Below are 15,125 nucleotides of genomic sequence, written 5' to 3'. Positions count from 1 at the left end.
TTTTTTCTTTTTTCAGCATCTGAAATCTTTTTCATAACAATGCAGGATCTGGAGTTAGTTTTTGTAGCCACGGCTGGCCTGTTGGCCTTTGGGCCCTTGGAGCATATGTGGCCATGTGGGGTTCCTGGGGCCTTACCGAGATGCCTGGACACCTGTCGGCCGTTTCAAGGACTGGAGAGGAGGACAGAGCCACAGCCCTTAGGAGGGGGGCGTCCAGGGCCAGCTGGTCAAGGGGGAGGATCTTGTCCCTGGCCTTGGGGATGTGGCTCTGGTGCGGCCGCCTGCCCACAGTGTCCTGGCCAGGACACTTCATCTTCCGGATCATCCGGTAAAGGGACAGAGGCGGCTGGTGGGTGCGACACACAAACAGCCTCTTCAGGCCAACCTGGTTGAAGGTGGAGTCAGTTTGTCCAGAAGCCTGTGCAGATTGGCCAACAGCCTTAAGGAGATGTCCTGGCTCTTGGGCTTGTCAACGAAAATAATCAATAAACAATCAATAATAAGAATAGAAAAGAGTTTTATATGAGCCAAACTGAGGACTATCGTGGAAGCCCCCTTCCCAGATTAGTCTGAGAAACTGCTCTGGAGAAGCAGGGTTTTCAGCACGGTTTTATATCTTGTCAGAACAAAGAACATTAAACAAGTCAGGGTCAGGGCTTCCCTGGTGGCGTAGTAGTTAAGAATCCGCCTTCCAACGCAGGGGACACGGGTTTGAGCCCTGATCCGGGAAGATCCCACAGGCCAGGGAGCAACTAAGCCCATGTGCCACAACTACTGAGCCTGCGCTCTAGAGCCTGTGCGCCACAACAAGAGAAGCCACCGCAATGAGAAGCCTGTGCACCGCAATGAAGATCCAATGCAGCCAAAAATAAATAAATAAATTTATTAAACAAACAAACAAGTCAGGGTTACATTTCTTCAAGGTTTCAAAAAAAAAAAGCAACACAAAACAACATACACAGTGAGTCAGCATGGCTGTGGCATCTGGGAAGGGAGTCTTATCCTCAAAGGAGGAGCAGCATTGGTGTCCCAGGAAGAGGGCATTTAATCTTTACTTTTGACATGGACATTCTTTACTTTTGGTCAATGTGCCCTTTTTCTTTAATAATTAAAGCAGATGTATAATGTGTGTTTGATAGGCCACCAACAGGCTCTCTTAGTTAGCATAAAATTCAAGTTAACGCATATATAAGCCAGAATGACTTCCCTATGTCTCAGTATGCGAACATTTCTTTTATCAGGCTCCTCGTGTCAAACCTTTCCGTCCTTGTTATGGGGATGTCAACTCCATGACGGCGCCCTGTCCTTGGCCAGGTCCCGAAAGAGAGAGCAGAGCCAGGGTGGGCGGGGAAAGCCTTCAGCCAGTGGCATCTTAGTCCTTGAACTTTTGGTTTTAACCTCTATGGCAAACTCTAAACCAGCTAACTCCCAACCTCCCATTCAATTTTCTGCCCTTGTGTCTTTGTTCACACCAGTTCATGGACAGCCGTCTTCCCTTTTTTCCCTGCCAATTCACTCTGAAACTTCCCCTGATCCTCTTCTTCATGAAATATTCCTTCTTTTTCTCCAGATCTCTTTTTTATCCTCTGGATCCATGTAATAGTAAACCCTTTCCTACGCCAAAGTGTCCCTTGTGTCTTATTCATTTATATATGTATTTTATTCTTACTGCTAACAGCATAAATTCCTTGAAGGCACAGATTATTTTACTAATGCCTGACACTTAGACCTTCAGTAAGTGCTTGTAGAACTGAAATGAATTGGATATGGAAGATATGACTTACAGGTGCGCTGTTGGCAGTGTTTTCCATGGATACTCTTTTTTGAGCTGAACCATGTAGAGTTAATATTTACAAGGCTAAAGTCTAGGAAAAAAATCAGTTACATCATGTTTCTTTAACAGATGGTGCATCTGTGTTTCCTAATGCAATATCCTGACTCTGTATAATTGTCATAATTAAGTAGTAGTTGCCTGCACAATCCTTGGTAAAAAAGAGTCTCTCCTCTATGTGGAGTTTAAGGTAATGTCCCAATCCCGATGAATAAATGCTCCTGCATTTGACTCAGTGTGGGCTCTTTCTGGTAGATTTCCTTCTTTGACCCCAAACAATCGATGAAGTCCTTCTTGGTTTCAGTTTGTGAAGGTAGATAGTTTAGACCAAACCAGGCCTATGTGGTTAAATTCTGATCCTGGGACCCAGAACACAGAATTTTCTGGCTTTCTGGTCACTCACAGCTTGGTCTAATGCTTGCGTTAGTACTGGGGGGACTCAGCAGAGCTTGAGGAATGTTGATGGATTTTTTTTTTTCACTCACTTGAGCGCTAAGTACATTTATCCATAGAATAATGATAAGAATTAGAAATTGTTATCATTCATACTTCTTTCTGTTTGATCTATATGAAGTGCATTGTTTACAGGACAGCTGGGTGTGTGGTGGAAAGATCATTAAAAGAGACCAGCTGTTTGAAAAGCAAGGAGGTTACCTGAGCACCCCAGGACTAGTTTTCTCATGTGTAAGATGAAAAAAATGATATGCCTGCCTCTTAGAGTAGTCCTCATTTCAGGATTAAATGAAATAATGTATGTGAAAACAACTTTGTGAACATGCTTTCCAAGTGTTCACTTACGCACTGTTCCTTTGGTGGTTGATATCTAATTTCTTGGGAACCCTTCTGAGTCAACAAACAATGGCAGGACCAAATCAGGCCAAACCCACTGGTTTACTTATTGTCTAAGACTGCTTCACTCAAGCATGGCGACGTTGAGTAGTGACAGCAGAAACCTTAGGTCCCATAAAGCAAAAAATATTTAATGTCTAGTTCTTTGCAGACAAAGTTTGCCTACTTCTGCATAGTTTTTCACTTGCAGGAGATATTCAGACATTTGGCTTCAAGTCTGAACTTGAAGAGTGCCCCACCTAGACTTTCTTAGGTTTATTGTTTATTTTTCCTGTGGTCACAGGGCAGGAATGAAAACACCTGTGGGACTTGGGACCAGAACAATAATTACTTCTCAGTCTTATCTGCTGAAGCCAGAAGAAAACATCTGCTTTTTTAATTTTGCAGAGAAGGGCAGAGTTAAAACTCTCTGGGGACTTCCTCTGTATTTCTGGCACAGAGAAGGAAGGGTGGAAGGCAGGTGAGAACATTTCCTGTGTAACAATGCAAACTTAACACAAATCACATTAGCTGAGGGTGAAGCCTGGGCTTTAAAGTTTAAACCTAAATAGGTCTCATTGCTGTTCTTGAACCAGTGGATATATGTTAGCAAAAGTCCCACTAATTCTTCGATTTGTTTAATAAAAGTCATTTTAAAAAAAATCAAATGGATCACTGGGCAGAAATTTGACCAGAAGCACCTTCCAAGTGATAATTAGCTAGCCAATTTTTTTCTGAGTTTTATGTTACCATAAATATTCATGACACATTCCCCATCAAATTGTAAGTTCTTCAGGAAACACTGTTATCAGTTTAAGAACATGAATCAGACTGATAAAGCTAATTGGTTAGGCTTCTTTTTTCTCCTTCATTTTAAATAAAGCTGTCCAAGGTTCCCAGGGTAATGAAGAGCTTTGTTGTTATGACAACTGCTTATTCCTTTCCCTTTGAAGGAGCTTGTGATGTGATAGGCAACACATCAGGAATAATTAAAACAAATGAGAAACGAGACACATCCGCTTAGAGGAATAAACCAGCACAAACTTAAACCATTTTACTGGTTTTCAATTACTGTTTTCATCGCAGGAAATTCACATCATTTGAGCTGGTCATTTGTGCCAATTTCCATCATTTCTTGATCCAAAAATCTTGTCAGTCAGGGAGGATTTAGTTATATACCGAGACCTTTTTTGCCCAGTACTTCTCACTGTCTAACTTACTCTTCTCCAAATAGTCTGAAACAGCAGAAGTGATGGTTTATCAGGGCAAAGGGGCACACTTGAAAATGATTCTGAAAGCTCACATGATTTACGTGTTCTGATTTCTTCAAGGAAAGGGTGGTTGCAGTACTATGGCTTTAGAGCTAACTTCCTAGAACCATAACACAGCTTTCACTTGTTGCTTTGTGCCAAGTTCTTTCACATCCCTTTCTCCTTTAACTTTTACTTGTTGATATCATGTCCATTTCACAGCAGAGGACTCCAGCCCCCCAAAGTCCAGGGGACACGCTCAGGGTAACTTGGCTGAAAATAATTAGGCGAGAATTCAAACTCAAGTCTTTTGACTCTCGTTGCTCTTTATAAGATGCTAAACTGAAGGAAAACATTGATTTGAATAATTAAAATACAATGCTCTACTGAGGTGGGCTATTACTCGTACTCCAATTCCTCCTCATTTCTTTGCTAACCACTTCGACTAGCTTGCCTAATGCATTCTTCCCCCAACTCCTGAGCATGAACCATTGGGGGGTTATAAAAATTTTAGGGATAAAACACGGATTCTTTTCTTTTTAAAAAATTAATGAGAGGGCTTCTCTGGTGGCGCAGTGGTTGAGAGTCTGCCTGCCGATGCAGGGGACACGGGTTCGTGCCCCGGTCCGGGAAGATCCCACATGCCGCGGAGCGGCTGGGCCCGTGAGCCATGGCCGCTGAGCCTGCGCGTCCGGAGCCTGTGCTCCGCAACAGGAGAAGCCACAACAGTGAGAGGCCCGCGTACAGCAAAAAAAAAAAAAAAAAAAAAAAAATTAATGAGAGATTAGGATATAAAGTGTCAGGGTTTCTTCACACGTATGAGGGTTTTATGTATGGTTTTATGACTTTTTTTTCATTTTATATATTCTCGTGTATACTTGGTTGTAAGTCATGGTCTAAAAAGCTTGAAAGTCACTTCTCTATACTATCTTTGTTCACCTCTTAATTCTCTAATTTTATTTCACTTCTCTTTTTCTGCCTTTTTTGATGCTGATAGACATGAAATGCACTGTTAAATATTTGTCTTTAATAAATGGTTACTGCAAAATCAGACTTGGCTACCTCTCTCTAAAATAGTAAGAAAACAAAGAAAGCTGTCCTTCTTACATGAAATTTAAGACTCCGTTTTTCTATTATGAGAGTCGGGGAACTAAGACCTCAATGAAAAAAAAATGATGCTTCAGCCCTCTAAGTTAAATGCTATACATATATTGACAAGATTTTCTTCCATACTTTCTGTGAACCTCTTCAGTTTTACTGTAGGGTTCCTGGCTTAATTGTTACTCTTCTTGGAAAGAGCCACAGAGGATTGGGAAGGAATTTATATGAGAAGAGTGAATATGAAAGTGTATTGGAGAGATGTAAACATAGGCTAGACGTCTATAAAGTATTCTTGCCAAAAATATTTCACCCAAATTCATCAAGCCTCTAGACCTAATCTGTAGAGTAGAGGAAATACAGGGGATGGAGGCACAAGTTAAGTGACACCATAGAGAAACAGACAAATTCAGAGGGTGTATTGCTTTAAAGGCAAATTTGTCTAGACTTTCTTAAAAGGAAAGGTCATGGAGGGAAAAAGAGTGGGCTTAGGTACTAGCTTAAAAGAGACTAAAGAGACAGTTAACAACCAAATGTAATAAGAGAGAATTGATTGAATACTGCATAGAAGATGAATTTATAAAAGTCATTTTTTGCATAATTGAGGAAAATTAAATATGGGCTGGATATTAGATATTATGGAATTGTTAATTTTCTTAAGTGTGATTATATTATGGTTATGTAACTGAATGGCTTTATTCTTAGGACATGCATGGTGAAGTATTTAAAAATGAGGTGTCACGTCCATAATTTGTAATTTACTTCTTAATAATTCATTTATCTATCATCTATCTACCAATCCTGCATCTATCAAAAGAGAGAGAGGTAGATTGAGCAAGTGTGGTCAAATATTTACAGCTAGTAAATCTAGGTTAATGATATATGGATTTTTAAAAATACAGTCATAACTTGTCTCTAGGCTTAAAAAGTTTTCAAAATAAGAAGTCAAGAGAGCAAAAAATACATATGGTATGATTCCATTTATATAAATTTCAAAAATAGACAAAACCAATTTATGGTGTTAGACATCAGGATGTAGGTTGCCTCTGGGAAGGACTGAAGTGATTATGATTGGGAAGGGACAGAAGCGGATTGAGGTCTAGGACTATTCTACTCCTTAACTTGGGAAGTGGGTATGTGGGTATGTTTCCCATTGAGACAGATCACTGAGCTGCATATTTTGTATATGCCTTGTGCTTAAAGAAGTAAAAAGACAGAGTGGATAATTAACATTCGAGAGTAGTTTATTTCTGCTGGGGTTGAAGGGACTGATTTTTCAGTGTGAGAAAAGGGAAAGTAAAAGGCTGGACTTACATCAAAGGCCATGTCTGCGTTTGGGCAAGGCCTTCAGAAATCTCTTGAGTTTGGGGAAATGGGAGCTTAAGCTAATTTGTATAGTTTCTGCATGTGGCTAATTAAAAAAATACTTTGCTGTTAAAATTGCTTAGATGTAAAAAAATTACAGTAATTAAAAATTATTGCTTCAGATGTTGAATTTGAAAGCCCTGCTATACCATATATGGTTGTCATACTGCTGTGAGTTCATTATTATACAGTTGTGTTGTAGCTATTTCTGTAAGATTTTTACAAGATCCAAAATACTATGTATTTTTTATGCTAAGAGAGTATGTGCTTATCTTCCAAAGGTAATGGTACCGCCAGGCAGAATGGAATCTGGTTTATGGGCAAAAATGGCTGTTTCTCAGTTGGTATTTCTCTAAGCTTTTAACTTTGGATTAGGAAGAGAATCAATAATTCTCCCCACTTTCTACTACTTCTCACCTATCATGGGTGGTTGCAGGTTTCCTGGATGATGGTTTACAACTCATTCATATACTGGGGCATTTGCTACCCAGAGGGGATTATGAATGAAAAAAGTACCGCTAAGCTCCTACAGTGGCGTAAGATGGTCTTAACTGACGTTATGGTGATTCCTATGTATCACGACAGTTTCCGGGAAGTAAAACCATCCACTCTGACCTGGGTGCTGTTTATTTTTCTTCTGCTATATTCATCTCTTCTTTCATTCACTTATTCAACAGAGTCCTTCACTTGAATGTACATTTCATGAGGGTAGGGACTTCATCTGTCTTGTGCATTGCTGAATCCCTAGTACCCAGTAGCTGGCACATGGGAGGTGCTTCGAAACTATCTGTTGAAATAATGAATGGATAAATGTGCTTTAAGAACCTAATATATGTTCAAAGCAGGCATAGAACAGAGAGGAGGACTGGAGGTTGAGACTTAGTATGAGCGGAACAGTGGACTCCTCTGCCTGTCTTAAGGGATTTCAGCTCAGAGTTTTATCTCCTCAACTCTTATATTAGTTAAGGTATTGCTGGCTGCCATAACAGGAAACTCCCAAGTCTTAGGGGCTTATGATATCAAACATTTATTTTTTACTTAAGTGACATTCAAACTTTGTGTTTGGTACCAGCTGAAGTGGAGGGTGGGGAAAGCAGGATCCGTGGAACACAGTTAGTCTGAGATCTGGGACCCTGGAGGCTCTGACATGCACAACCCAGGCATCCGAGCTCACTCTGACCAGTGATATTCAGCTGGTGGAAGAGAAAGGATGGAGAAGACGCACGTGTTTCTTAACGATCTTGGCTTGAAGTGATATCTACCACTTCTGCTCACGTTCCGTTGACAAGAACTAATCACACCCTTCTTTATCCCCTACTCCAGATGCAATGGGGGCTGAGCAGGTATAACTTCACAGGCTAATGACCTGTGCAGCACAGGGCCTCATGCCTAGAAGGGTGCCATGCTGCGTTTAATGCTCTGTTATCATTGTCTTGAAATTATTGATAATTTTTTAAAAGTGGGGTCAGCATTTTTTACACCAGGCCACACAAATTATTTACTGGGGCCTGAGGCTGAGAAATGTACTCTTTGACAGGGCAGCCCCTTCCCAACAATTGCTCTGCATTATGGAAGGGAATCATAAATATTTGGTGGACAGCTAGCTATCTCTGCCAGCCCTAAGCGTTGTTTCCAAGTTTGAAGCAAATAAGGGTCCATGTGATATTTTAAAAATCGAGTATTTAAGAATCCCCAGTAACCAAGTGAAAAGAATCAAAAAAGTACTGCTAAGCTTAAAGTTTTTTTAAATGATAGAATGCCACTAGCTTGGCTAGGAAAAGTTTACAGCAAGGGCATATCTTAATAGAATGGGCATCTGTGGAAAAGCAACATGGCACAGATATATGTGACAACTGTAACCACATGCCAGTTCTAGTATTTTGGATTCAAAAAATATTTAATAAGTATATAGTAAGTGTCAGCCATTCATCTGTGGTTGGGAAACCACAGCTAAGATGGACCAAAAAGAAAAAATCCCTGCCAATAAATTTATATTTAGTGTCATTCTTTTATATGTATATATATGTATGTATGTATATGCATGTATGTATAAGAGAATGGCATTAAATATATATTTTATATATTTAATTGAAGTATAGTTGATTTACAATATTGTGTTAGTTTCAGGTGTACAACAAAGTGATTCAGTTATACATGTATATTTTTTTCAGATGATTTTCCATTATAGGTTATTACAAAATACTGAACGTAATTCCCTGTACTATACAGTAAGTCCTTGTTGCTTATCTATTTTATGTATAGTAGTTTGTATCTGTTAATTTCATACTCCTAATTTATCCCTCCACCCCTCCCTTTCCCTTTTGATAGCCATAAATTTGTTTTCTATGTCTGTGAGTCTGTTTCTGTTTTGTAAATAAGTTCATTTATGTCATATTTTAGATTTCACATGTAAGTGATATCATATGATATTTGTCTTTCCCTGTCTGACTTACTTTACTTAGTATGATAATCTCTAGGTCAATCCATGTTGCTGCATATGGCAATATTTCATTCTTTTTTATGGCTAAGTAATATTTCATCATATATATATATATCTATATATATCTATATATATATCTATCTCACATCTTCTTAAACCAGTCGTCTGATGATGGGCACTTGGGTTGTTCCATGTCTTAAATGCCATTCTTTTATATTTCACAAACAGCTTTATAGAAGTGTAATTGGCACAATAAGCTTCATATATATAAAGCATATAGTTTAACTTTAAAGTAGTGTAATTTAGCATATGTAATACCTGTGAAATCCCCTTCCCACCCCATTCAGTCTCCAAACAACCATTTATCTGCTTTCTACCAATATGGATTAGTCGGTATTTTCTAGCAGTTTATATATATGTACTATTTTTTGTCTGACTTCTTTTTCTCAACATAATTATTTTGATATTCATCCATGTTGTTGCATGTATCAGTAGTTCATTTCTTTTACTGCTGAGTAGAATTCCATCGTATGGATATACCAACTTGTTTATCCATTCATTTGTCGTTAGACATTTGAACTGTTTCCAGTTACTGACAGTTACAAATAAAGCTGCAGTGAACATTTGCGTACAAGTACTTCTGTGGACTTAGGCTTTCATATATCTTAAGTAATACCTAGAAATGAAATGGCTGGTAGGTGTATGTTTAACTTTTTAAGGAATGGCTAAACTGTTTTTCAAAGTGGTTGATTTTGCATTCCTGCCAGCAGTGCATAAGAGTTACAGTTGCTCCAAACCATTAGTATTTTTTAAAATTTATTTTTTTTATACAGCAGGTTACCATCAGTATTTTTAATTTTAGAGATTTTAATAGGTGTGTAATGGTATTTCATTGTGGTTTTAATTTGCATTTCCTGAACTACTAATGATGTTTAAAATCTGTTCAATACATTTTTATTATTTTTGTTTTAAATGCAAATGATCTCTTAGGGAGCATTGTATAATAAGAAAAAAGTTTTTATATTATCCACATAGTTTCTAAAATATTATTTCAGCTTTTGCATTTAAAAAATATTTGCCTTCATTTTTGAAGTACGTTTTTACAGGATATAAAATTGTAGGTTGACAGTTTCATTCTTCCAGTACCTTAAACTTGGCAGCTCCACTGTCTTCTCACGTGTCTTATTTCCAGTGAGAAGTCTGTTATCCTCCTTATCTTTGCTCTTCTGTACATAACGTGTCTTTTTTTCCTCTGGCTGCTTTAAATTTTTTTCTTTATATGACTGGTTTTTTTTGGCGGTACGCGGGCCTCTCACCGCTGTGGCGTCTCCCGTTGCGGAGCACAGGCTCCGGACGCGCAGGCTCAGCGGCCATGGCTCACGGACCCAGCCGCTCCGCGGCATGTGGGATCTTCCCGGACCGGGGCACGAACCCGTGTGCCCTGCATCGGCAGGTGGACCCCCAACCACTGCGCCACCAGGGAAGCCCTTATGACTGGTTTTAAGCATCCCAATTATGATGTTCCTTGGTGTAGTTTTCTTCATGGGTATTGTGCTTGGGGTTTGTTGAGATTCTAAGACTTGTGGGTTTATAGTTTTCATCTAATTAGGAAAAAATTTGATCATTATACCCTTAAGTATTTTATCTGCCCCATCTCTTTCATGGATACCAATTACATGTATATTAAGCCACCTGAAGACGTTCCACAACTCATGGAAGATCTGCTCCTTTTTTTCCAGTCTTTTTTCTTTCTGTGTTTCTTTCTGGATAGTTTCCAGTTCTTTGTCTGAAAATTCACTACTGTTTTCATCTACAGCATCTGATCTATTATCATCCCCATATGGTGCATTTTTCATCTCAGGGATTATAGTTTTCACGTCCAGAAGTTTGATTTGCATTTTTTATATATTTTCATGTTTCTGCTTAACATGTTCAGTCTTTCGTCATAGTGAACATAGAAATTCAGTTGTCATAACTGCTTCAATGTTCTGGTCTATTACTAATCCCGTCACCTGTGTCATTTCTGGGCAGAATTCCATTATGGGGTATAATTCTTTTGTACTCCAGGGCGATCCACTGTAGATCTTCAGAGCTCTGCCTGCAGCTCTCTCCTCTCTGGTTACCCTTCTTTGTGGATTCTAGCTGCCTTGGCCTATGTGGACTTCCAGCTTCGTTTCCTCAACTCAGGCGCACCTCAGGGTTTTACCTAGGGTCTCCTCTTCTGCTCTACAGCCTGGGAACTCTCCCCAACTAGAAACTGGGACAATTGTTAGGCTCACCTCATTTCTTTCTTATCTCTCAGTGATGGTTGCCTTTAATTTTCTGGTGTCCAATTTCTTGAAAACCTCTTTTAAAAATATATTTTGTCTTTTTTTAAGTTGTTTCAGGCAGGAGGCTAAGTCTGGTCACTGTTATTCATCTTGGCTGGAAGTGGATATCTCTATGACATACTTTTTAAAAAAAAAATTGTATTGTATAATGGAGTATAGTTGATTAACAATGCTGTGTTAGTTTCAGGTGTACAGCAAAGTGATTCAGTTACACAGGTACATGTATCTATTCTTTTTCAAATTCTTTTCCCATTTAGGTTATTACAGAGTACTGAGCAGAGTTCCCAGTGCTATGCAGTAGGTCCTTGTTGGTTATCTGTTTTAAATGTAGCAGTGTGTACATGTCAATCCCAAACTCCCAAGAGTTTGGTAGACATTCTTGACTACCTCTTAGAATCTCCCAGCCACCACCAACACCAGCACACACAAAAAAGGCCCTGTCAGAGAACTGAACCGTAGTGAAGAATATAAATTTCTTGTACACAATTGGTGCTCAGTAAGTATTGCACAGGTAAACGAATGAGGTACTGGAAGGGATACCTCTGAGAAGAAACACAAGGGAGGAGGAGAAGCAGAGTTGTATTTGCCTTCATCATACCACACCTTGGTGGTGGGGATAACGGAGATGAAGCCTTCAGTTATGTCGTTTGTTGGGTATTGCAGGTTCAGAAAGCAACAGTGCAGGTGTAGGTGCCAGGGAAATGAAGCTTTGCTACTTAGCAGAATGGGAACACTTCAGTTCCTCGTGCTAATGTCGTCATAGGGATAAAAGCAAATACATTTTAGCAGATGCTAAAAAAACAGTGGGGTGAAATTGATAGTGTCTACAGTATGAAATATCTTTGGATGGAGATATACAGTTTGTGAAGTAATGTCGTAGCACTTCCAAGTCTCTTGCTGCCCTGATCCCACCCTGAAATTTCTCTTTCCTCACCAGTGAAACGACATATTGCATAAATGCCGTGATGTTTGGGGAGCACCCAGTGTATCCGTGCAGAACATTATCTTAGCTGTGTGTAACGAGGAATCCTGCGGCCTGAAAAAATGGGAAACTGCTGTGCCTGCTAGCATTACTATTATTCTCCACATGGAGCTGGGAGCTATTTCGAGTTTAGAAAAAATAAAAAACATGGACTAAACCAACTGAGTATAATATAATTCTTGAAATACAAACTGTCCTACACTTTTCTTTTAAATCCACTTAAGTACCTGAAAAGCTTTAAGGAGGGATTTTAATGACTTAATGCAAGAGCTGTGCACAGAATTAGCATGTCTGAAATTTTCTTCTTTCTCCTTTAAACTACTGAAGAAAGGACTGTAAAGAATTTCTGAGATTGGGATATGTGGCTTATTGACATCAAAACCATGTACCACAGGGGCAGTTTAGACAAAGTGAATGTGGCTTCGTTGTTAGCCCTTAGGGAGAGGCTTCCTCTCCACCAACTTTCAGAGCACAACCCCTGTCGCTGAGTTGGCGACACAGAGGATGAACCTACCTCCACGGTTTCTGTCTAGTGGACGATAAACACTAAATCCCCTTGTCACTGATTTGTTTTTGTGAAATTGTGTGATCGCATTGACCTCTCAACATGCAAATATTCCTAGGAGAGGTACCACTATCAGATCATTTCTTCTCTTTCACGAAAGAGTCTGGTCAACATGAAAGGCCTGAGGACGTTGGGAAAGGAAGGAATAATAGAAGGGATGCAGAAAAAGAAAGCAGGACCCAAGGATGTACCTCCAATTTCAGAATTCTGCTAAGGAGCAGTAATGCCATCACTCATTCATCCATTCATGTATTCAAGCCAACAAGATTTTACTGAGTGTAAACACATAATTTATTATTTTCTGTCCTTCCTCATACTTAAAAGGATTTTTGTGTTTATGATACACATCCAGTTCCTAGTTTGGACATGACATAGACCCAAAGGCCACAGAAAAACTGTTTATAGAAAAATGTAAACAAAAAGGCCAATCATATATCAAAGTGTAATGTGCTATATACATGAAGGTATTATAAGTTGTGACAGGCACCGTTCAGAGGAAAGGAGAACTCTAAAAAGAAAAGGGAGAGGCTTCCCTGGTGGCGCAGTGGTTGAGAGTCTGCCTGCCGATGCAGGGGACGCGGGTTCGTGCCCCGGTCTGGGAAGACCCCACATGCCGCAGAGCGGCTGGGCCCGTGAGCCATGACCACTGAGCCTGCGCGTCCGGAGCCTGTGCTACGCAACGGGAGAGGCCACAACAGTGAGAGGCCTGCGTACCGCCAAAAAAAAAAAAAAAAAAAAAAGAAAAGGGATAGAGTTTGGTAAATAACTAGAAGTGGATATGGCCCCAAGGTCTCCAGTTTGGGCAACTAAGAGTTATCATAACTGAGATATAAAATGCTGGCAAAGGAACAAATTTTGGGGAAAGATAATGAGTTCAGCTTTGGAAATACTGAGTTTGTCTATTCTATAGGCAACATCCAATGGTGGTTGGATATACTGGTCTAGAGGTAAGAAGAGGCCTTTCTAAACTGGAGGTAGAGATTTTGGAGTTATCTGTTTTTATGTAGTAGTTTACTATGTGAGTTAATAAGATTGACCGGGAAGGTCAAATACACTGAAAAGAGGGTAAGGGCAGAAGAACAATTTTAATGGGAAGCATAGGCAATGTCGAAAAACTGAATTAGGAGGTAGGGGCACAGAAAGGCAAGAAAGAAACCAAGGGACAGTGATGTGACAGAAACCAGGGGAGGAGAAAATTTCATGGGGTTGGGGAGTGGTTGTCAATGGTGCCAAAGGCTTTAGAGGGGTTAGGGAGACCAATGTAGGAATTCGACAGGACAATTCAAAAAAATCCAATAATGCGATGGAAGCGAAAGCTAGACTTCAGTGGATTGAAAAATGAGTGTCATGGAAGCAACATAAATGTCCATTGACAGATGAATGGATAAAGAAGATGTGGTACATATATACAATGGAATACTACTCAGCCATAAAAAAGAACGAAATAATGCCATTTGCAGCAGCATGGATGGACCTAGCGATTATCATACTAAGTGAAGTAAGTTAGACAAAGACAAATATATGATATCGCTTATATGGGGCAACTAAAAAGTGATACAAATGAACTTATTTACAAAACAGAAACAGACTCACAGACATAGAAAACAAATTTATGCTTATGGTTACCAAAGGGGAAAGGAGGGATAAATTAGGAGTTTGAGATTAGCAGATACAAACTACTACATATAACATAGATAAACAACAAGGTCCTACTGTATAGCACAGGGAACTATATTCAGTATCTTGTAACAAACCATAATGGAAAATAATATGAAAAACAATATATATATATATATATATATATATGTGTGTGTGTGTGTGTGTATAACTGAGTCACTTTTCTATACACCAGAGACTAACACAACATTGTAAATCAACTATACTTCAATAAAAACAAACAAACAAACAAACGAATAAATAAATAAATAAAGGGTTACATGGTTAGTTTAAAAAAGAAAAGGAGTGAATGTCAGGGAAAGAAGTGTAGATGCTAAGTTTACCCTTTCAAGGCAGGTTAGCTGTGAATCTATTAAACCCCTCCAAAGTGTGGTCTCTGGCCAAGAAATCGTATTGTGTTCCTAAGGAACTTATCTGAGATAAGCACAGAAAGGTACATATACCAGTACTGATCACAGCATTATTTATGATGATACAAAATGGGAAACAACTTTAATGTTCAATTATAAGGCATTGGTTAAGTAATTTATGGTTCAGTCATATAAAAAATACTACCATTAAATTTATATTGAAAGGAATATACAGACATAAGAAATGCTTACAACACGTTTTCTAAGACTTCTGCATTGAGACTATATTCATTGTGTAATTTTGGGAAAAGTCACTAAACATGCTGTCTCTACCCAAAATAAGCCTGGCTGTGAATGCAGAACAGAGATAAGGTGGTTAGTGGAGGGAATCAGTCAGGGAATGGTTTTC

The 15,125-nt window shown here is 39.2% G+C and overlaps 1 protein-coding gene across 1 annotated transcript in view; it reads left to right on the top strand.

The window, feature by feature from the left end:
* Window positions 1-15,125, top strand: part of DERA (deoxyribose-phosphate aldolase) — a 184,775-nt gene that overhangs the window by 166,132 nt on the left and 3,518 nt on the right. The gene's annotated exons all lie outside the window — the stretch shown is intronic.

The sequence above is a fragment of the Phocoena sinus genome, chromosome 10, assembly GCF_008692025.1.
Source record: "Phocoena sinus isolate mPhoSin1 chromosome 10, mPhoSin1.pri, whole genome shotgun sequence".
NCBI lineage: Eukaryota > Metazoa > Chordata > Mammalia > Artiodactyla > Phocoenidae > Phocoena > Phocoena sinus.
Note: the sequence above shows the minus strand (reverse complement) of the source record. Positions and strands in the feature narration are given on the sequence as shown.